The 7,124-nt window shown below is 32.6% G+C and overlaps 1 protein-coding gene across 1 annotated transcript in view; it reads right to left on the minus strand.

Moving 5' to 3' along the window:
- Positions 1-7,092, minus strand: part of LOC106103631 (poly(rC)-binding protein 3) — a 108,844-nt gene extending 101,752 nt beyond the window's left edge. Inside the window, exon 1 of the mRNA XM_013283419.1 lies at positions 6,875-7,092. The gene's annotated coding sequence lies outside the window, so the exon portion shown is untranslated. The remainder of the gene's footprint in view (positions 1-6,874) is intronic.
- Between the last annotated feature and the right edge of the window lie 32 nt (positions 7,093-7,124).

The following is a 7,124-nucleotide window of genomic DNA, read 5'->3' on the forward strand; positions in this document are numbered from 1 at the left end:
CAAGTGTAAATTATTAAAGATAGAAGCTTTAAAAAGATAGTCTACTTTAAAATCGTCTTGAACGGGGACAATGTAAGCTAGATAAAGATGAAAGTTACTCCAACATTTATTTAAGGAAGTAGCGCCATTAGAAAACAATAAAATTCACTTGAAACCGGAGTGGAGTCAGGAGAGGTCGACGCGGGGCGACGTCGTACGACGCGACGGCATTGGGTTCCACAATATTAAGACGTCTTTAAATTCTCGCTGCATCCATCGACGCTTCGTAAACTTGATCCTAGCTTTACGTACACCCTATACGGTGTTCTACAAGAATTTACGTTTATTAAATAGTTTACTTACCGCCATATTTTTTATTAACTAAATTAATAGTAGAGAAGACCAAAGTTATAGAATGATATATAAATCGAAATTTGAATAATATTCTGTAAATCTTGACTTAGTCGACATTCAATTAATGATAATTTAATGAGAAATGTGTATAACTTATCTAAATACAAATTTACTATTTAACACTTGCCAGATAAATAAAACTAAAAGTTAAATGTGTTTGTTGAAATTTTAATGTAAACTGATGGTGTTACTTAAAAGTACAGCTGTTTTCGGAGCTTTAGCAACATGGATTAAAACGTGCGAACAGCAATAAAACGTCGGAGAAAATAGTTCTAAAAAGCGTTCACTGTGAACACTAAGTGCAGTGTTTATAAACAGCCGGATGGCGGCGTGCGATGGCAGACTCCGGTTGAGATAATCTGCTGGAAACTGGTTGCAATGCACTACAGTAATATGTTCCATTATCAATGTATAGTATGTTTATCGTAAAAGTAGGTAGGTCGATTATGATAGCTTTTGATAATTATAGATAACTGGGTAGATATCTTAGTCGTATATACGAATATATGCTTCAACTAAAGTGTCTTGGACAGATGAAGCAATGTGGTCAATACAAACTATGTAAAGATTTACTGTAGCGCTTATTACTAGTGACAGATAGTTTCACGATTGCATTTTACTTAATAATATATAAGTCAGTATCAAAAAAATAGTGGATTAGAATAAGTCAGTAGCCTAAAGTAGTTACTACGAATAGGCCACAGGAATATTATTTACTACAATAGTGAACAACAAAATAGCATTGTATTTATGACAGGGTATCTATGACGTGCGCCACTTCAACGCTCGCCTTTGAAAGCCTTCTTTTGTGCTGACGCCAAGAATTTAATAATCCGAATAAAACGATTTTTAGCCACAGAATTTTGAGCTTACACAGCTATTTCCTGTCATGTATCAAATCGAACAGATTTTGCATTGAAATGACATTCGTTGGTGGTGCATTTTTACAACTTGAAACTAACTAAGCGTTTATGAAGTCACTTTTGAAACTAAGATTTGACCAACGAATTATTTTTAACAAGAACAGTTCTTGTTATAATACGAATATTTTGACCGAAAACATAAATGTTAACACATAAATATCTTATGTCAATATAAACAAACGTATGGGGAATTAACTTTTTGAACATATTTCTGCTACACAGTATTAAAAGGAAAGTCAACATTTATTATTTTTAATATTAAAACGCAACAAACAGAGATCCTTAAAAATATACAACCATGCTTAGATTCATATTTCGCGGGAACCTTTGATGTTTAAGAATCAAATTGAAAAGCTTTGATTCGTAAAAGCGTCGAATTAACTCCGTAGCGTATATTTCACGTTAAAGGAGGGGTACTATTACTTCGTAAACATCCTCTTTGAATCACAATTGAAAATTCAAAATAAGAAGCTGAGTTCGAATCTCAAAGACAAGGAAAGGATCCTTGCACTTTGTGCAAAACTACGATTATAAGAAAATAAATTTCGTATAAAATATATTAGATTTCAGAAAATGTCTCATAGATTTTTATACCTGGAGTTTTTTAACTGAGATAACTTATTCATTATAGAGTTCACATTTTAATATCGATTGCGAAAATGAATTATTTCCCAAAGGTTTCACACTAAAAGAATCTAGAAAACAATATAACGTAAACCTTCTATTTAGGATTGGCTAAACAGAAGATGTAATAAAGTAAAAAGAAAAAACAACAAATTTTCCTCTAATCAATGACGTTATCAACAAAATTCGTATTCCAAGAGTAATGTCGAATCAGTTTTGGAGAAAATTCGATCACGCCTTGGCAGTGATGCACGAAGTTAGGGCTGGGTCGAGGGAGGGCTGCTCACTCACGCGAGCCAGATTGACTACCGACTGTACCGAACGCATAGAGTCTTCAATCGACGCTGAATTACATCGAAAAAATATAAACTTCGCTAACTTACATTTTTACACGTCGCAACTCAAACGCTACGAGATTTTTTACCTTTCAAAAGTACTTATTGCGAAGAGAAGTTTTCAAGACTTGTTACACTTTGCAAATTTTTATTTGGTACTTTAACGCTTTGAAGCAAATTTGAGTTTACCGTATTTACAAGAGAATAAATCAATCGAATAAGCATCCTTTTTGGCCAAGTCACTTTAATATTAAAAATAATGTAATTGTCGATACACAAATTCATTACATTAAAGCAGTATTTGAACGCCGCTTACTGATTTTGAACCGAAAAGTATAGACAAACTATCAAACAGTATTAACGATACAAAGCGACGTTTAATCTATGTAAAATGTAACTGTTTATATTGTTTGTAAGTGTAGTGATGCGAGCGCCATCTGCCAGTTGAGTGAATTCTATTTAATGTTTGTTTATCGCTCGCCCTCGGGATCAGTTGTAATGGAGCACAGCCTAAAGCGACCTTAATGTGAATTTTGTTAATAAATACAACGTTTAATTGTATAATCCTGTCATCAAAATGATCGTAGTTGTTGAAATTTGAACTGTAGATTAATTCTTTTTATTTGTTTATGTGAAATTTTAACGTGGATTAACATTTTTTAGACTGTTATAACATTTTAAATAGCCGTTTTAGATATTGGAGATTTTCAAAGGTATTTAATATGATACAGAAATACTATTTTTGTACTTAACATTAATTACACCCCCTTTCATTTATTACCTTTTGTTTCTCAATGTTTTTATTACAGTAAAATATTTATGACGGATTGAAAAATAATTTATTTATTACTATTTCACACAAAACCCTATTATCGTGGTGGAATACAGTTATCGTTTAACGATATTAATTTGACAAAGGTGACGGTAATATTGTTAATCGAAATAACACATCACAAACTACGGCTACAAAGGTATAGAAAAGGTGCACGTCTTGGCATTACTTGCGGCAAACATCAAGCCGGATTATAGTAACTACCGCCTATCGATAGAACCAGTCCAGAAAGAATCCACTAGGATGCCGGGTTGTTGACATCGCTCACCTTATCTGAGCTCTTGTACCGTTGCTTGCGGCCAACGAGGGAAAAACATATCACATTATGTAAGCTGTATAGCGACTGATTCACATGTAAGAACGTTGCACAGTTGTGGACGTTAATTTCCTACCCAATGAAATTTTGTTTGGCGCTAGCGAATAGGTCAAAAACTTGTATCATATACCTCATCATAACTAAATATAAGTCCACGTACAAAGTAAAAGGAATGCACAATGCTCGCCTTCCTGACATGCAATCTAGCAATCAAAGTATCTTCACAGCAAGTAGTACTTTTAAAAGTAAAAGATACGTAGTACTTTAAGATACCTTCGTATACTAAAAACCTATTAGCAATTTAAGCCAATGTTTGAAACTGTATAAGGCTTTTAAATAAATATGCACCAGTTAATTTTGCAAGAGAATATTGACTGTCACTGACCTCGTAGAATACAGTCTTAAAATTAAAGTATTTCTTTAAGCATTGATCTTGTTGAGAATTTAGATAATTCATTTTAATTTAAATTTATTTGAAAGGTTTTCGAACTATCTGTTTATAGAAAACTCCATTAATATTCTACGATCGAGGAATAAACTCAGCCGTCCGTATAAGATCCATCGTATTCGAAGTTTTATGATGTGAAAGTAATAAAAATAGCTTTTACACTTGATTTCTACTTGAACTGGAGTTGACCTTGTGTGCTCAGTGGCTGTAGTACCTTTAATTTCGGATGTCTTAAGTTCGATTCCTATATAATATACGTGTGTCATATATTTCGATGTTGAACCCTCAGCTAGCTATGGTTATTTTTCAAGTATTTGAAACTGATAAGAATAATATTCTAAGCAACATTTATCTTAATAGGTCTTGTTTTATTATATACTAGCTATTCCCGTGCGGCTTCATCCGCGTGAAATTATAAAAACTTTATTTTATGTTTACATTTGTAAAATGTCAAAATTCATATGTATAAATGACAATCTTGGTACCTTGATGTTGGCAGCTCGGGGCTTATGGTCTCTTTTCGTATTAGGGTTTTTATCCAATTTATTTACCCCCTAAGTTTAATAGCGTGAAAATATATAGCCTAAAGCGAGACGTAAGTGTAGGGCTTTTTATTAAAAAAAGAATTATTCAAAAATGTGGAGTAATTGCTGACATCTTACGCCACAAAGAAGTGTGTGTATACGCTTTATTATAATAGTATAGATGGAAAATAAATCTGCCTGTCCTTTTGATAGATATGGATAATAATTCTGTTTATTGAATCCCACAAATTACTAATTATTCTATAAAATATAGATTCTAGTTCTTCTAGTAACTGTACTTGAAGTGTAAGTCTTGAGGTAAAAAGTAATATTATCGTATAGCGGCTTTCGATTCATAGCACCTTCTATGTTTCTCTATAACTGAGCGCACCAGTTATGTTATACAGTTAACAACATAATATATTTGTCCGGAACTTCGGTGCTGCAGGTCTTGGGTTCAAACCCCGATATGTACCGATGTGATTTTCAACTATCGAATTTCATTTGTACATTATTTGATGTACTAACAGTAAAAGAAATCATTGTGTAGCTGTATATATCTGCGAAGAAATACACAGGTATGTGTGAAGTCATCGATAAATTTGGTAAAAAAAACTGATTTTGTGTTTTAGCAAAAACCAACAACCAGAAGGAAAAAATATTTAAGTGGTACATTCAAGGTATAACATTACGGCTTTATGCTTTACTATTAAATATTCCTCTATGTTAAGCTATTACCTAGTAATATTCGTATATCGATAAGCGGATTCAATACCGGGCGCTTGTCGCTAGAAGCCATTGCTCGGAATGCGGATATCGTTGTCTAAGGCACTACTTGAGCGTCCACAGGTAACGAGACATGAAACAACTTTCTTTGCTACATTTTTATTGGAATTATATTTTATATCCAATAAATAAAACATTACAACTCTTGTAATTGAATTTTAATGTTTTAAAATCTTTGACCAGTTTTGTAAATAACAAGAAATTTCAGAGAAGACATGAGTCTCAAATAAAACAAATCTATTTCGTAATGGTGCATAAAATATGAATGAAAATGCAGATATTTGTTATGACTAGCATCTAGGTCGGCAACGATAACTCGCTGGGTCCCCGCAGACGTATATGTTTCCATTTTTGAGTCCCTAAGCGAATATAATTTAACCCATGAAAACCCTAAAAGGCAAAACTTTGTGACATATTTATTCTATTTGCTGAAACAAGTACATAACTTCAGTAAGCGTGAAATGTTTATGAACCAAGGGGCAGCGGGAAAGTATTAATTTTGAATGGCGTTTATGAAATACATCGATGCGTAAACTTCTCCTAATGTTGATTTAGGAAAAACAATCCGAGAATTTTGCAACTCAATTTAAAAATCCTTTTGTATTATTGATAACTGGTGGTTGGTAATTGGAATAGGTGGCTTTTTAATTATCTGTTACAAATCTTACTAATATATATAAATGGATGGATGGATGGATCTTGTCACAGTTTGTAGCTTAAACGGCTGAATGGATTTTGATGAAATTTGGTATAGATGTAGAGAATAGTCTGGAAGAATACATATGCTAACCACTTTCGTTTTTTTAATTCCACGCGGACGGAGTCACGGGCAAAAGCTAGTAATTTATATTATTAGGGAGTGTTGAGAATAATTAAATGTAGTATCAACTAATATCAAGAAGATGGAAATAGCTGTGTCTTTTTTTCTAGGTATTTGATGGTTTCTTTTTTCATTAAATTTAAAGATAAAATAAACCATACGTAGTTAGAGTAAGCTGGGATGTTAATAGGGTGACCCAATTTGAGCTTTAGTAGTGTATGCACGCGATTTAGGATTGTAATTTGTTGTCAACTGAAGGGTTTTTATGTCGACGTTGGACGTGACATGCTCTCTGTCGTGCGGTTTTGACGATACGGTCCGACGTCGTGGTCCGAGCAAAATCTGCGTAAAATATAAACATCTTCTTGTTTTTATTTGCTATTACCTATATCGTTGAAGCTGAAATTATTTAATCATTTAGATAAATAATTATTTAATTAATAAAAATATATATAAATAGTTTTATAAATAATATCATATTATCAATGTAAGCGAACTGGTCATCTAGATTTTATCTACAAAAAATAAAATTTGATTTTTTTAAAATTACAGCAAAAAAAATGGCTTGATAAGTTTTATAAAATCTAACATTTTTTTCTAAAAATAAACAGATTTTACAATTTATTTATTTACATACTAAGTAAGCACTAACATTTCCTCATATTTACCTTTTCATTCACAATTTCAAAATAAATCAAACATAAAATTATAGTACGAGCAATGCAATATAAAGACTACGATAACTGAATACATTGCGGTCGTAGAAAAGTTGCAGCATTTAATTTAACGCCGGCTTTCATCGCCGTTTTCAATGAAACATCCAAGTGATGCATAATTAACGGATATTGAAGAGCAGCCGCGTCGAGTACTCACCTCCTTGACAGGTCTAAATGAGATCAGAATGTCCAACGGCCCGCAGCCGGCTGCTTTCCTCTAACACAGTTTTCACTTCGCCAACAATCCAACAAGTTTTTTCACCAAAGTTTTAGTCAGTCAAACAAACACTTCAAGTCTCGATATTTATTTAAATCAAAACTACAACATAAATAAATTTATCTTCAATGGAACTAAAGCCTTTATTAAAATAAAGAATCGGTGAATTAGGAATTTATTAAAAACAAAA

This window comes from Papilio polytes, unplaced genomic scaffold (assembly GCF_000836215.1).
Source record: "Papilio polytes unplaced genomic scaffold, Ppol_1.0 DF823731.1, whole genome shotgun sequence".
Taxonomy (NCBI): domain Eukaryota; kingdom Metazoa; phylum Arthropoda; class Insecta; order Lepidoptera; family Papilionidae; genus Papilio; species Papilio polytes.